Raw genomic sequence first — 18,535 nt, 5'->3', positions numbered from 1 at the left:
CCTCAATCCTGCCACCCATCTTAAGTAGGAGATCTCTACACCGTAACAGCTCTTGTTTTTAAGAGATTAATGTACACTTAACTGAATACCATAATGTTATCATTATCATACAAACAAACTTATGTCAACATTAGTGGTAAATAATAAATTTGATATCTGTATAATTGGTTTGTATACCTGTATATCTGTAATACCAGTTTGCTGTTGTAATTAAACACAAGAAGTAACATTTAAAAACTATATTTTTATATATAACCATACTTTGGATATATTTGTTACAAAAATCTCTTTATACCAAAATTCAAATTCTTAATTTTTAGTGATGCAAGGCCACATTAAATAAAGGGACAGTTTCCCCACCTTAGCTTTACACCCGTTTTACACTGTTGATACTTTGGGCTATAGTAATAGTTTTTTTATTTGAAATGTAAGGTTACTTTTCGTACCACCACCAACAAAATCTGGGCAGGCATGTTGCTTCCTAGGGCATCCTATCCACTAAGGTGTTTGTCAATAAATAATCTGAGTCATTATAAAAAGTCGTGGGACTGACTAACAGAAGTGACTACTTTTAAATAACAGGCAGTAAAGTAAAATACATATCATGAAAAAGTACTTTTCGTAATTTAATAAATGGTTATTTTCTATATTTTAAAATAATACGAGACACTAAACACTTTAACATAAAAAAGTGTTTAACATCTACCATTAATTTTAAACACATTTTAAAATATGTTTTACATTTCATATGCAGGGCGTTTCACAAAGTTATGCGAAATGTGGGAGCTCATTCTACAAGTCCAACAATATAATATCTATTCGTTTACCATTGTTAAGTTTTATTTATTTTTTAAAAAGTCAATTAATTTTTTGGACGTTTGCTCAGAAAAATTGTTATAAAATTTGTTTTTACGTAATTTATTTTTAGTGAATGTAAGGTAAGGTCCAATTTAATTAAATACATATAATGGTAATCAACAGGAAGACTTATTTATGGATTTCAAATCCATTTTCCTGGATTAAATCATACTACGGCTTTGTTAGCTAGAAAAAACTAATCTAATCAATTTATTGTTAATCCTTCTTTAATCCCTTCAGGACGGAACTTGTAGTAAACTGGAATAGGAATTAATGTTTACCGGCCTGAAATTCAATTTACAATCCGTTAAGCTTTAAATACTGCTATTAAATGATGCAGAAAGTTAATCAATTTTACGTTAGATTAATTAATAAACAAATTAGTAGTTCGTATATTTGTTCAAACCAGTATTTTACCTTAAATATTCGTCTCTTTGCAACAATTGTTTGGCGTTGGAAGTTTTTAGTGTGATAGAGTCAACATAACTACTAATAGCAGATTATGAATTGATTTTCTAAATTTTGACGAATTGGTTATGCTAACGTGAACAATTCTATAACCAAGGAAAGTCCGCAGAAGCAGGGATAGATCCAGACGATGTGGTATTTCGGACAAAATTTACGTCAATAATAATATAAGTAAGTTGATAGAACAATTAGAAAAAAATCATTTTAAATAACTACTAGATTAGAAAAGAGTTTCATTATTTTCCTTATAATATATAATGTTGTATTTTATTTTGGATTATACTTGCCTATTAATCTCTCCCGACAAATTTTTACTAACTTAACATTTTGTTAGTTTAGAGCAGGCTTTTATATAGCTGTTTGTTTACGTTTCGATAAAGCTGTCGTTCTACTTTGAAAGCAGGCGAAACATAAACATACGTGACGCGAAACAAAAGATTTCCCCGAGCAAAACATACATTTATAACCCAACAAAAGAAGCAGTTACTTCAACAAATTATTTACAAATCCACTATTCGAAAAACCGTGTATATTTTTATAACAATTAGCTGCAACCCTTGGCTTTGCACAATTAAACAAAAATTAAAGTCATTAGCCTAGTGAGATAAAACATTTATGATGTAAGATAATTGGAGTCCTATATAGTTTTTAGCGTTAGTAAGAATACATCAGGTAAGTATTATTTGAGTGTTCATGGTTAAGACGATCAGAGTGTAAGGGACTGAGTCTTATATAAGATGTAGCGCAAATATGAGAAATTCTTATTCAAATGAATGATTACATTACCAGCACCACAGCTGAGTTTGCCTAGTCTAGATGAGAAATATAAATACAAAAGATAATCATATTATATAATATTTAGTATATACGATATATGCATATGTAGGACTGAGAATCATATAAATATATAGGTTCAGTTAAGGAATCATCCATGTTTATTAATACATATTATATACATGTTATATTTGATATATATATATATATATCATGTATATAATGTATATATACATTGTATACATCATATTACATGTATATAATATGTATTAATAAACATGAATGATTCCTTAACTGAACCTAAGTATATTTTATTAGAAAAAACTTACGTACGCTATTTTTTAATACAAAAAACAAAACTCATACTTTATTTATAAATTATTAAAGTTGTGTAAGTTTTTTTTAGTTAGGATGGTAATGATGAGCTTACTCATTCAACAAGTTTGAGAAGAAATTATGTGTGACGTATCATGTAATTATGTTCAACGACATCCAACTTAGTATAATTTACCTCTTGATTATAATTAAATTTAGTTAACATTTCTCAAAAATTTCTCTAGGAGCAAACTTTCGAAACATTATTGTATATTATACCAGCAGTTGAAAGCATCAACATCAAAAGAACGAGAAGGAAACCACCTCGACATTATTAAAAGAAACTAAGAGAAAGGTATCTTGAAACATCTTAATAAAGAATGCTTGCTTGTCAGTTGTTAATTTCATGACTTTCACGGTGTTTTGAATCAATTCACGAAGGTGGCTTTCAATGATTTTGTAAGGATTGAAACCTGCAAATTCTACACCACTTTTCTTAGTATCGTTTTGCGTACTGCATCAAAAGTTTTCATTCCTGGGAAGGAAATAGATGAAGTCGTTGATGGGAAATACATGCAGTATATGAGAACAAAGCGTCAGATTTTTAAATGTTAACTCATTATTTAGGTTCACTAATTTTGTTTCTTTATTGATCTGACAGCTCAAGAGAATCTAAAAAACTTGGCTTTACAGACTCATTTCTCGTTTGTAATACACGTACACCATTTGTCTATTTCGGAGTCACAATTCTCTTATTATCTGACCACTTAATATTGTAAAATGATTAAAGTAGTTTACGGGATATTTAGTTCGCTGTCAATGCAGACCAATAGATAGAGAAACACTTGGTAATTGACCAACTGTTACAGTGTACATATATTTACTTCTTTGTTAGACAGAGCACTAAAAATTGTTACCTTAACCCATAATAGGATTTAGGTTTATTTTTAACTGATACAGTTTGTAAAATATTCAAGGATCAAGGATAAGTACTTCAAGGATATGCAGTATTCCAGTGTTTTCTTTTAAGACTACTTATATTTTAATGGTGTAGTTTGAGTAAAAGGTAGATGTTTCATGGGTTCCGACGTAACACATCCGATTCTGTAATAATTTTGGTTGTCTGAATATAGATTTCTTAACAATTACTAAAGAATAATAGTATAGGGCTGAGAGAAAATGTACATTGTACTAGTAAACGTACACAGCTTAGTTTTTTATGAAATGAATTTAGAAATTAATTTTATGAAGTATAATCGGATTCAACGAACAGTATAAAGACAGGCGTTTTAACCGAAAGTGGAGACTTTTAGAGTTTGTAATGAAATTTGACACTTACAAAACTATTAGTTATGTGAGTGACAGTGGAATTTAAGTGCAAAGAGGAGGGAATTTTGTTCCAAAAAATATTTGGAAATTCTTGTCTCGTTGGATACTCTCCGATTAATATTTAGAGAAATAATGTGGCTGAATATTCTTTCTTAAATGAATATGAAAATTATCAAGTATTTAGTTTGACTAACATATGATGTGTAACGATAGAATAATAAAAGTCGTTGACCGTAGTAAGAATATGATAATTTTCAACTCAACAGATCTTTTTTTTTAAATCGGTGTAAACTTAGTCAAATTTAATATTAAAACATAATTATATTGCACGGTATTAAATCAATGTATTTTATACTGAACAGGATCTTCGTGAACGGATGATCTGTATCAAGCACGAGTACATAACATAAAGATAACAAAATACTTTAGAAAGCAGCTAGAAAAACTTTTGCTACATAAAACGATTGTTTTACATCTTTCAACTTTTTAAACTACACTTCGTTGCATTTCTCTATAGACGGTTTGCTTGGTTTATACAAAATTATTTTTAATATCTTAACAGTTTTGTCTGCTTTGCAAATCAACTACTATTTCAATACGAAAATGCCTGTAAAGTTAACATTCTGAAAGAAAGTATACGGTAGCGTGAAAATATTGGTTACTCTAGAAGGTAAATTCGAACTTTATGACGCTATATTTTAAGCCTTTTACGGAAAAAGCCGAAACACAGATATTAATAATGAATTCCAGGAACTTTCGTATGCACAAAGGCAGTTTTGACGTGTCAAACTTTGTTGTTTGGGTAATTTTAAGGACATTTCGGAACAACTCGGCCAAGTTACGTGAACCAACTTTAGATGTAAGTAAAAATGATCCAACTCTCATCAAATGAATATTGAAGTTTCAATGTCACCACACGATATCTAAAACTGAGTTCTATGATCGTGTATGTTACTCCATTGGATTTGGCTGAGCGTAAGCGATTATATTTGCATTGCTTTATGGTAACCCATGATGGCAACGAGAAAATAGAATAAATAAATGTATAATAAAACTTTATACACATATAAGAGATTCAAACATGTGATAAAATAACACATTTGCAATCAGGCTCAATTAAAGATGTGAAATGTTTACAGAATGTAGGCTACATGAGTTACAGCACCAGGGAGTAGCATTTAGTATAAAAGGGTAATATCGTTAATAAAAAATAAGGAATAAATGTCATTTACTTCAATTTTAATTAATTAAAACATAAAAGTCGTAAACGAATATAAAACATCACTTACTGAATAGCTATATCTCATCTACAGACTAAAAACATACCTAATTTTATTTTCAGTCGTTTTTGTTTGGGCTTGATTACAAAATGGAGTACTTTACTTGCCTGTAATTTCACGTGTAGTGATAAACAATTCTACTTTTCTTTATCTTCCCTGATAAAGCTGAAGAAGCTATGAGTTTATTATAAAACGTATTTTACCAACAAATATCGTATTGCACCACCTTTAAATATTCCTAATTGTTACTAGTAGCCTTCCTAGGATTTTTCAATTTTGTTATTTTATATTATTTCAACCAGTTAATTCCGCTTTTAACCTAGGTCCACTTTTTCCTGCAATTTTATTGTGTACAGAAATGAATTTCAATAAGTACTATGTTAATAAATACAGAAATATAAATAATTAAAAGTAAGTACAAAATTAATAAAAATATAGTTTAAAAAACATTCTGTCTAGACGAACCTTTGACAATAAAAATTCAATTTATGTTTTATTTGTAAACTAAACAAGTTTTATTCAGAGCCTAAGAAGAAAACACAAACTTCTTCGGTATTTTTTTATCAGGTTTCTAATTAAAATCAACAACACTTGTTTTGTTTGAGCCCTCGAAGCGACGCGACACGGAGGCCGCGCTTATATTTCTCTGTCAACAAAATATTATATCCACGGTAACCCGCTGAAGTATCAACAAAAAGCTTTGCTCAATTCCTTCACTAATTTGTATTACAAAAAAGCAATGCTTTTATTTCATGCTATCGAGACAATACAGTTTTATAACACAATGAGTAAGTACGTATTAAAAGGAATAAATTAAACACGTGTACTAACTAAATGTTGAATCTTGCATAAAAATACTGGGTCCTAACGACAGTGGCTGGTGATAAAGACTTACTAAGTTACTCATTTAAAACATGTGGTTAAAAAGGAAATGTGGTTCAGCATATACATTTTTGCATACAACACTACTCTTGTAGTTGCAATCAACCACCGTTAACAACAACCGTTAATCAACTACCATTATTGCATCAACTACCGTCACTTTGAGGCAATAAACATAAATAAAACGACAAAAACCTTGAAAAAACTACATGTTCGGTTTATACATTCTCAAAACAAAAAAGCGATTTTAAAGCTGAAGTTAATTAACTTAGATTATTACCATTAAGCTTAAAATGGAAGTATATAATTAATATAATAAATAAAATATTAAACTCGTTTTTCATTGCACTTATATATCGTGTATAGCAAGCGTGTGTATTGTGTTAAAAATAAAATTTCTTTTAACAAAAAGGACATTTTATTATTATTGTTTTAACTATTATCTGACGAAATTTTGAATTTATACGTAAATTTTAACTTTAGTTTTCGATCCACGTTAGTCGAAAAAGTGCCAATGCAATTAAAATATTGGAATATTTAGCCTCGCAGTGGAGAGACATACATCAAAAAATATTAAGCCGAAACTGGCAGTACTATTAGCAATGCATATCCGCTTATAAGGTGAATGGAAAGAGGTGGAGCGTACCTTGTACTTGTGTAAAGCTCAACCAATCAGCGTTTATTCTTAATTTCAGACTGTCAGGTTTTGACCACCAAGTTAATTCCCTACTTTATAAGTTCTCAAAAGCCAGTAGACTCCAAACTTACAAAGTGGAATCGTATCATTCAATAGTCGCAATGATTTTTCGGTTCATTAGAATGCAGTGAAGAGCAACCAAAGCAAGTAATATTCCACTATGCTTCAACTTTGTAAGTGTAATACTAAAATATGAATCACACTCAAGAAGTAGCCGAATGTGCTTGTTGTGTTGCGAAGAGTACGCTGAGCGTTGAACGCCGACTGGCTGTCCTGATTTTACAGTATGATGGAGTGGTAACCATTATTTCCATTCCATAAGGCACTGAATCCGCTCGGAATGAAAAATCTTGTGAGAAGTGACAAGATTGTTCACTTACTTGTACTCCGTTTTTCGATCTTACTGCATCTCTTCAGATAGGTGCCGATCACAATTTCAGTGATCTATCTTATGACACGGCTTTCAGATAGCAGAAAAACTATGGATTCGGTGAAGGCACCAAGTTATTGTAGTAACCTTTTAGTCGCAAAAAGTTTTTTCTTCAAATTTTATGACGGCATGAATACCATTTTGATTTTTAATATGTTATACATTTTATAAGTGTAAGGAGTGAGGTTCCTTAGAAGGGCTGTCAATGTCCTGTCGTTGTCTTTGCTCAGTGTATGTCAGTCTGTAGTTCAGTTCAGAGTAATAACCGTGCAATGTAGAAATTTAACACATTATGCAAAACAAAACAGTAATGCATAAAATAACAATTTGAATGTTATGGTGACTTAGTATACCTATACTACCAAAAGGTAGTTACTTCCTAAAGCAGGATCCCTAAGTATCTCAATACGAATAATAAATCATTAGAGCAAATAATAGCTTGTAGTGTAAATTTTATAAATGACGTATTAACAAAACTTGTACTTGAGCAAACCACGTTAATTTTATAATGAATTTTCTTGTAACGAATTTCTGGTCTGCGTTGGTTGACCTAAACACAAATAAATAAAAAAACTTAAATAAGACTACATCGTCCTGAAGGTAAATTTTCCAGTCAATTAAACATACATTTCGTTTAAAATTATTTTAACAAAAATTGAGTATGCACGCATTATAAAATTAAACCTCACTTCTCAATTCAGTCCTTTAAAATAACGTTCTCAATTTATATATTGAGTCTTGAATTGAAGTTATGTTATTACTTTTCCAAAATTTGTTTCCCTTCTTCAGTCAACTTCCTATCAAAGCCTTAATTTTTTCATAAAAATAAATTAAACCTAAGTACTTTTTATTGTACAGTAAAACTTACGTACGCTATTTTTTTAATATGATTCAAAACTATAAATTTAGACATAAATTTAAAAAGTTTATGTAAATTGTATTTTATTAGTTATAATAGAAATTATGAGATTAGTCATCCAGAAAATGAGAGAAGAAGGTTTTATGTTTGGCGGATCATGTAATTATGTTAACCGACAACTAACACAGTAAGTTTTAACCCACGATTATAATAAACTTTCAGCAACATTTCTCTAAAACTTATCTTGGAGTAAATCTCGAATTATAATTGTATTTTATATTATAAGAGCGGTGAACGCAAGAGTATACAAAAAACGAAAAGGAAACTACCTCCACATTGAAATGCTGTAGATGGAGCTTATATTGGTCACTGTTAAATTACATTAAAATACAAAACCAATATTTAATACATATTATTGTGAGGCCTTTCGATATCCAAGATACCTTCATCAGACACATCACAAAATAAATACAAAAAGTAAATTTGATTATTAATAATAGTTAACATATGTGATTTAATAATAATTTGTCTTGGGTGGCGTAGTGTGTAAATATAATTAAATTATTACTGGTATTATACTATATAAATTTTGAATGTTATTTTTGTAATTTTCGTTTTAGTAATATTGAATTTTGAATTGGTCCATCTTCTTGATTTAATAGATCTTCTGTGTTTGTTTGATTTATGTAATATGACTCCCATGCATTTAAATATTTTGGAGTGTTAACATGTTTTAATAGTTTTAAGTTTTTCTGTGATATAGTATGTCCGGTATTGATGCAGTGGTGTGCGACGGCAGATTTTTCTTTTCTGTTGAATTTAATGTGGGAGCAATGTTCTTTATATCGTGTATGAATTTTTCTTCTTGTTTGTCCAATGTATTTTAATGTAATTTAATTTACCTCCACATTATCAAAAGAAAGTACGAGCAAAGTATCTTGAAGCATCTTAATTAAAAATGCTTGTGTTCCTGTTGTTTCTTTCATTTCTTCACGATCTTTTGAATTGTTTCACCAATTTAACTTACAAAGATTTTGCAACAAATCAAAAAAGTAAATCCTATTATACATTTTTAGCATCTATTTGAGTATTGCATTTAAGATGTTTAACCACAGGAAGAAGAGTCGTCGATGTCCTGGGAAAGAGTATCAGAGCTTAAGAGAACATAGCGTAAAATTTTTACCTATTAGCTCATTATTTAGGTTCACTAATCTTGATTTTCTTATTAATACTTATCTGTGATACTTCTCTATACATAAGTGTGGGATGCTTGTTATGATAAGCAATGCAATTTAAATAAAATCACACTCTGTTTTTTACTTTCTTCTATACTGCCAGGTTTTTTTTCCAACGCCTAATAAATATACTTTACTTAAATACAGTTTTATTTTAAAAACTTAGAAGAATATTAATATTATTCCGGAAATTAATATCCCTAAGTTTCGAGATCTGCAATTTGATCTCTTCCTCAGTTGATTACCTAACCTATATGTTAACCAACAGGTTGATATAAATGTCCTAGAAAGTTGATACATCGTTGCGTTGGTTAAAGAAAAATTCTATTGATTTTGCGATCAAAAAGGACAGTACATAAAGTTTTATTTTATTTTCGTTTTGTTGTTTCCTTCGATACTCTTTTATATAGGTATTTACACATTATAGAAAGACTACTCTATTATTACTAATTTTATTGTTGAATACAAGAAGAATAATAACTCGAGAACGAGTTAAAGAGAGTTTGGTTGAGAGAACTTATCAAAATTGTAGAAAAACAACTGAAAGAGGTTTTAAAGATTCCTTTGTCGTTTTAAAAACCATTTTCCTATTTCAGAGCCAATATTCTCTTACGATATGAAAATTTAAATCTTTACAATGATTAAAGTAGGTTACGAAATGTTTAGTTCTCTGTCAATATAGGTTCATTAGACTAATGACTAACTGATAAGGTGTTCACATATTTACTTATTTGTTAGACAGAGGGAAGCATTCAACATTATTTTTTACTTACCCATAATAGCATCGAGGTTATTTTTAAAATGACACAGATTAAAAGTATTCAAGGTGATTTTTATGAATCATCATTTCAAATTAGTCCCATGAGTCCTAATAACATCTTGTTCTGTCATAATTTTGGTTTTGGTTTAATGTGAATTTCTTAGAAATTACTAAAGAGTAATAGTATAGGGGCCGAGAAACAATTTACATTGTAATCGTAAAAGCACAATATAATAAAAATATACTTGAGAGCAATTTATTTGATCATCTAAAAATATTTTGTTCCAAGAAAATCAATTGAATACTATTTTACATCATTACATCATTGTATTTTTTACAGAGAAAGCACGGTTTATACAATATGTTTTAAACATATTTCAAGTTTATCTTACCTTCCAATTAACTACTAGCTTATTCAGTACGACCATGCTTGTAAAGTGAAGATTTTGAAAGAAAGTATACAGTCGCGTGAAAATATAGCTTACTCTAGATTCTAGAACATAAATTGTCACTTTATGACGCTATACTTAAGCCTTTTACGAAAAGAGGCGAAAAACAGATATTACTGATAACTTCCAGGACGAGGGAAGAACATTCGTATGCACAAAGGCAATCTTGACGTATCAAACTTTGTTTTTTAGATAGATTAAGGACATTTCAGAACAACAACTCACATAAAGTTACGTGAACCAACTTTAGATGTAAGTTAAGGTGATCCAAATTTTACAAAATAATAAGTGAAGTTTCATTGTTAGCTCAGAGTTTAAAATGAACAATGTGAATATTTTTAAAGTTCTACATTACAATAACGTATTTAACAAAAAATGTGTACAACCTAACTTTCCCATGTACTGACTTTTTATACCTAATGTATGAAACATGTGATCGATATTAAACTTTTTGTTTCTAAAATTTAGATTCTAAGGCTACGGAAGAAGTGCTGATAAAATCGAAAGAAAGAAAATATGGAAGTCGATATCGAAAGAGGAATGAAATGGCTTGGTGCTTTAAAAAAGGAACTCTCTTAAGGACTCTAGAATAATTATAACCAGGATAAAGATAATGTGTCCCCAGGTGAGCTCACTTCTGGCTCGTTTACTTTCCAGTAGAACTAGTAGAACACTGGATACAGCAAAAACCGATGTGTCACTTATATCTGGACAACCTTATGAATGTCAGCAGCAGTACATCACTAACTGCAAATGTTAATTTATCGGCGTCCATATGAACATAAATAGATCCCCGGGATAGCTTAAAAAGTCATAAATTTATTATAAAACATATTTTCCAAAACCAAAATTGATTGCACCACTACAAAAAATGTTACATGTTTATAGTACACTCTCAGGTTCTTCAACGTTCCTTTTAATTCCACTTTGTTGTGAGTACGAAATAAAAACTTTATTTTCTGCATTAATAACGTAAAAAATATAATTAATTCAAAATATTCCTATGTGGATAAATGCACAAAAAATGTTCGTCTAGACGAAGCTTTTGTGATAAAAATTCAATTACTGAACAAGTTTTATTCAGAGCCTGAGAAGGGAAAACAAACTTCTTCATTATTGCCCTCACAGGTTTCTAATTAAAATCAACAACACGTGTTTTGTTTGAGCCCTCGAAGCGACGCGACACGGAGGTCGCGCTTATATTTCTTTGTCAACAAAATATTATATCCGCCGTAACCCGCTGAAGTATCAACAAAAAGCTTTACTCAATTCCTTCGCTAATTGTGTAATATGATAAACAATGCTTTTATGTCAGGCTTACAACATTATTAGATTTTAGGAGTATGTATGAGATGAAGTGCGTGAACTAAACCCAAATTAAATACTAAATCCTTCATAAAAATAGTGATTCATAAAGTGAGTGGATGGTGATAAAGATTTAAAAGGTTATAGGATATAAAAAATAAGAAAAGTGGTTCAGATTACTATATTTTCCATCGATACGAATTAATTAAAGATATATACCAAGTAATAATGTGGAATTTCGGTTTGAAATCTTTAATCATTTCTGAAAACATGTGCGCTCACTAATTGCATTTAAATTTTCGGAAAGTGGGAGAAAATGGCTTGTTACTCACAGAAAAATAAAGTTGCCGTGGATTGTTGGAATGTCTCCAGCTTCCTCCTCTTCATCTAAATCTAATTACCTTTTGTAACTGTGTTACAATTCCAAATCCTTACAGCAGAAATCGTAGATTTATAATCAGTTTAAATCTAAGAATAACTATTAATAAAATATTCGGGCTGGCTTTTATTTCATTGCAACCAGTTTATTCACGTCTATGCTTCATTTATAGTAATAAATACTATAAATCTATATATATATATATATATATATATATATATATATATATATATATAATATATATATATATAATATAAACGTACTGAAAAATATTCAGGTTAAAAAAAACAAATAATAATAGACGCTTCAATACGGAACTTACAACTTCCGTAATATGTTAACTTCGTAATCGGAAACAACAATTTTACGTTTCGTAAGTACGTACAATAATTCTTTGGCCACAGAATGCCACAGAACGGATTCAAACTAGAATTAATGTAGATTTTATAGAACTGACTGATTAACACAATATCGCCACAATACACGTATTTTTTCCTTGTTGCAGTAATATGAGAAGCGGTTCCGGATCTGTACTTTATATTATTGATCTCCACCTCCCCAAAAATGACAATCAGTATTACTACGTTATCAATTATAATACATAGTTCAGCTAAGATAAAAATAACTATTTGAATTTTGTAAAAGAAATTTATTCTTGAGTAAACAGTTAAAATCATAAAAGAATCCCATATATAAATAGTTACAATAGTGTATGTAAGTTAATAAATGGTTTAAACATACTTTTCCATTTTATACTTCGTATTACTTATTCTACCTATAACATATAACCAAATTATTGAATAAACCCATCCCACTATAGCTACATTACGTGGAGACTCTTTAAGTTCATTTGGTATTACGGATTAAAGGCTTAATCCACAAAGCGAGCTTGTCTATCCTTTTGTTATCTTTATGTCATAGAAAAAATTGAAGAAAAACCTTAGATATAACTAAACGACCTATGTAGACAATACCAGCAGTACGAAATTTCTTGTACGTGGTATAAGTACACGACCTACTTCTGATTTTAATAAAATAAACTGTATTATTCCTGGTAAATAGTTCAGTTTGTATGAAGAGTTGTTGTAGAGTTACAAACTAAATAAAACTTCACTTCGTAAACTGGTTAGTGCTTAAGTGCTTTGGAAACTCTATCCACTTTGTACTGCTGCAATTCGGGTTATGTTCTAACTGGGAGTCACGTTTTGGATCTGAGAGGAACTAAAGGTAAATTTCCGTAATCGTATTGGCACACATGCATTGAGATTAGTTTGAACAAAGCTTTGCTATTGATCGGTATATTTCAATTTTCTACTTAAGAAAATTTTGCATTTACATAATTATTTAAATCTATTAAATGGAAAATAGCTGTTTACAACGATATATTTTTACTATCCCAGTATATATTTTACATTAGTAACTGAGCGTTTAGTGACGCCCTCTCTCCAATCCTAATGAAACCAGATTTCTACCTGTTTAAACACACGACAACTTTCGAACGAGTTAGAGGGTTAAAATAGGTGTACACCATATCTACTACCACTATATCGAAATTCAAAATTGAAAACCTCGATCAACAGAGAGTCACTTCGCGAAAGTGAAGTGTCGCAGGGTGACCCGAAGTCACAAGTATGTTTAATATTGTAAATAACGCATTTATTGATGTTTTTTTACTTTTCAACTGATTTTATTAATAATATTATTATTCAAATAGCATTTAAAGGTAACTTTACTTGGATAAATATACATATTTTATGTACTTTACCACTTTTTATCTATCTACAAAATGCAATACGTTTTGTCGCTGCCATCAAACTTCAACTGAAAAGTATATTCAAATTTCTAACAATGAACATTTGAAAATTATAGAATAAAAATAAAGAAAATAAAATTTGGATGGAAATAAAAATGTACGTAGAAAAGTTACACATAAATATAATATGCTCAAAAGGGTAGAATAAGCAAATGTTTTACACAATTAAAAATTAAGTGAGGACCGTTTCCTCCCAGAAAATATTGAGAAGTTAGATAACTGCTACATACCTACAGATTTTGATTTTCAAAGTCATATTAAAGTACAAGACATATAAAATTTACGTTCTTAACTATTTTAATGTTTAATATTTACATCTAAAGCAACAAACGTAACCCATAATTTTTTTAACACTCAAGGCTATGATACATTCAATAAGGCGTAGTTACGGTTGAATCACTTCTGAACTAATCTATTGTTATTATAGTATTAAACTATAACTCTATGAACACAATATAATTTCACTAAAATTTGGATTCAGTCATAGATGACTTTTTGATGACTGATGAATTGCAAGGGGGCATTAAATGGCCTAACGGAATTTAAAGATACAGTTATCGCACAGTGGACAGAGAGGCAATAAAGTTAATTCTTAGACCCATAGAAACCTATATGTATCCAGTATACTTCATAAATTACTTTTATTTCTCCTTACTTTCATCGTAAAAACTATTTTTCTATCTCAACTGATGATTTTCTAAGACCCAGACCCTCTTCTACCACCATCAATACCAGAATGAGGGATCTCCTCACATAAATCCTGTGCGATAACTCCTGATAGAAAGACCTCAGGGATCAAAACTTGGTATGTTGATTTCTATTGTTTGTTTCTTGTGTATTGTTTTATTCACCGTATGTTTTAGGAATCCATAAATGCAAATACACATATTACCTTTTGGTTGCTTCATGGCCAACAGATGTATCGTAAATGGTTTTAGGTTTAAACTAACAATACGTGGTTAGTGCCACAATAATGTTTGTTGTTTTAAGTAAAATCTAGCCATTATAATCTGTATACATTAGGCTGGCTGCATTACATTTTGTAAATATACTGTTATCATTGTTTCTTGGATAATAATTATATTTTCTAAAAGAAAACCTGAAAGATTTTTGTCTGTCTACTTCAATATCTTCTTCCAGTGTATTTTATTGGTTAAAAACTCTGTAAATTTTAAAACTATTAGTTCACCCGTAACCATTAACTTAGAGCTGTTTAAACATAAACGCAATTTCGTAAATAAAACATTTTTTAATTGTACATCATGGACTGCTGATTTTACATAGTGCTTGAGGCAGAAGTTTCAAAATTAGAATGGAGCAACTGAAGTAAATTTAGTTACATAAGCGACCGCTAAAGTGTTTGAGCCGTCCACTAACAACCAATACATGTCAGTTTGCCATCAGCGCGAACTAGGCTCTCTTTTCTTGAGTGTTTCTAATGTCAGTCTTCAGCAGCAGAGTGTCGTACGTTTCCTCTTCGATTCTTGTTTTTGTTTTGGGCGAGTAATTGAACGTGCAAGCACACTGGCGAATTAAATCGACATTTTCGATCTATCCGCGGCGAAACCTTTCTTCAATCCGCGTTCATCTACGTTTACAATGTGCGTAAAACAATAAAATGTAGGTAAAACGTAGAAGTACTCCAGACCACATATTGTTGCGTAGCAGGCTTCTCACTGCGAAGTCATAAGAGCTTTCTTTACAGCATTTTGGAGTAACTGGCTTATCTCAGTATCTGAATAGATGCCTTGATCCAATTTAAGAAAAAAAAAAAAAAAAAAAAAAAACGCCAAGCGAAGAATTATCATTTAATGCATTTAACAAGTTTTCAAAATTAAAAGTTGTCCACTATACCAAAAGAAGATATGGTATCACGTTGTCTTCCATAACCAAAAGGAGGTTTTCTATTACAGCAAGAGAAGAGTTAATATTGTTTGATATAGCAAAAAAGTGTTGACACTTAAAGTTGACCACTATACCAAGAGATGAGTTTAATGTTGTCTAGATAAGTGGTGTAATAAAAGTAAATATCTCCTCCGGGTACTAAGATAACAGCAGAGCGTCACGGTCCCACGTGTCACTTGATATGAAAGGTGTAAGTACAAACATAAAAAGTTTTACACAGCATTAATAAAGTCGTTCCACGGAGATGTGACGCAGCGGCGATGACGTGCGATCATTAACGACGAGTTGGAAGGTTGATTGTTCACATAAATGCGGCCTCACCATCCTCTCTCCTCACCACCCCTCATCCAACTCGGTCATGGTAATTGCCTCCCTTTACCTGCATCCAATTACAAACCGCGCAACAGTTACTGTTTATTTTGTTTTTAACGCACAATTGAGTGATCGAATCCCGGTTAAAAATACAAATAATCATGTTAAATCAATAAACTTTCAGTTTAAAAATCAAACGAAACCTCCAAAACCAAATGGAAAACATTTTTCAAATCGTATGTGTTTAAAGAAACACAATTTATTTTAGGGCAGTAAATAATTAATACGTTCATGGTTTGGTTCTCTTAACAAATATAAAAATAATTATGAACCTAGGGTATGTAATTGAACCTTTTCAAATAATGATGAAAATAACTAAATAATTATTAATTTAATGATGACTTCATATGAAGATCCCAAATAATTCTAACTTAATACTTAGCTTCCTCTTGGTCTAAGGCAAAGAAGCTCTATTTTAAGCTAAAAAGGTCGAAGTGTAGTTCATTTGTATGTACGATAACTTTTTATATAAAGTTCATAGAGGCTTTGTATATTTGTTCCTTATGGGGTAAGAACTTTGATTTTTATATAAAAATGTCGAAAGGCAGCAGAAATAGGTAATAACTTCTTCAGTAATTTCGGTACCCATACTACGACTAACGTCACATTAGTTCGTTACGTTGTCAGGTCCTTCGAATCTCAGAACTGCGGTTTATTTTGTCCCCTTTCATTTTACGTTCGATATAATTTATCAATACACGTTTTAAATTATTAAACAAGTTACAAGATGAACTTACAATTTCGAACTTATTTCGCTCCTAATTCTCCAATTCCAACTGTGGGGAAAAATGTACAACTCACTGGTATGTAGAAAATTAGACTAACCCTTAATCACTAAATTATAATCAGTAATATCAGTGAAAAATGATGCTTGATTATTAGCTAAAATAACCCTCTTAGCCTATGCATATATATATATAAGCATATATATATGCTTATACTTTGCTGTGAATGGCAATTGTCAAAAAATCACTTCATAGCATTTTTACAAACATTTTTGTTAATAACTTGAAATATTTGATGGGTTTGTTCAATGGAATAAGTACGAATGGAAATTATTTAACACTGCACTTATCTAACGCACAGGTAAATAATAACAACATTTTAATATTTAGCAATGATCAGGGTTTATTTTGCCTTTTTTAATCTTTTCTTACATTTTGCTAACCATCTGCTTCTTAATGTAGTAAATTATGTAGCCCGGCAATTTTGCTGTCACACAATATGTGAGAGATACCTGTATGTATCGGAAATGTGTAAACTCTAATAAAAGTTTGTAATATGTACAAACTAAACATTGTTCATAAACATTCTGCTTGAATAAATACGAGATTTCGAAACGCTGCAACGATTAAAAGCCCGTTTCAACTAACCACAATGTCCCGATGGAATGTGGGAGTATTGTCTGTACAGTCGCATTATCAGTCGCATAACTGCTTTTATAGCCCCAGAAAATCCCGGCGAATAAAGCAAAACTCATCGGTGAACGATATTTCTTTGTTGGAGTGTATTTTATGTATGAAGAAGGAATTTAAAATAAAACCAAACCGTTTCTTTATTTTTGTTTGTTTGTTTGTTTAAAGGTACTTAATCCAATTCATTTAAATGGTTTGCAGACTATAGAAAATGCATACGGCATAATGCCACGCACATAAAATTACGGACAATCATCCGAATATAAATAAAAACGCAACATACAAATGCGGTATATTTCATTCGGTAGTTTAAAAGCAGATTTTAATAAATGTTATAAGTATAACACCAATGACAAGGAGCCTCTCATTTGTGACCATTTATTTAACTAGTTAAGTAAAATATACGAGACCTTTAAATAATCGGTTTTTATTTAAACTAAAATTCAAATAAATAAAAAATAACCACAATGGATTTATATCTGAAATATTATACTCTTATAAAAATCAATAATTTTCACAAAATTAATGATATTATTTACGTAAAATGAAATCATTAATGTCTATTCAAGATATTGTGTTCAATTTCAATATAAAAAATATTATAATAATAAGGAATATAAAATATACTGTATAATATTCTAATTATAAAATGAAAACCGTTCCGTCAGACATATCTAATACGATTTGGTGTTTTACGCGATTTAAATAATGAGCATTTAGACGTTTTGGAGTATTTTTATTTTGCAGTGTGTGAAGATCTATATTTTAAAACTTAGAGGTATAAAGAGTAAACGAATTACGATTTATGTTAGTAATAATAATTTGGCTAAATTAGTTAACATATTCTTCTCTATCTTCCAAGTACAAAGACAAAATCTGATGTACGTTCCTTTAAAATCAATATCGACTATTTACTTTTAAAAGATCTCTCACTATATTTATTATTGTATTATTGAATGTTTCAAAAAAATAAAACTAAAAGATGCTATTAAGTGTTTATACAATTTTTA

Source organism: Homalodisca vitripennis, chromosome 4 (genome assembly GCF_021130785.1).
Source record: "Homalodisca vitripennis isolate AUS2020 chromosome 4, UT_GWSS_2.1, whole genome shotgun sequence".
Lineage (NCBI taxonomy): Eukaryota > Metazoa > Arthropoda > Insecta > Hemiptera > Cicadellidae > Homalodisca > Homalodisca vitripennis.
This window is presented reverse-complemented; position numbering follows the sequence as displayed.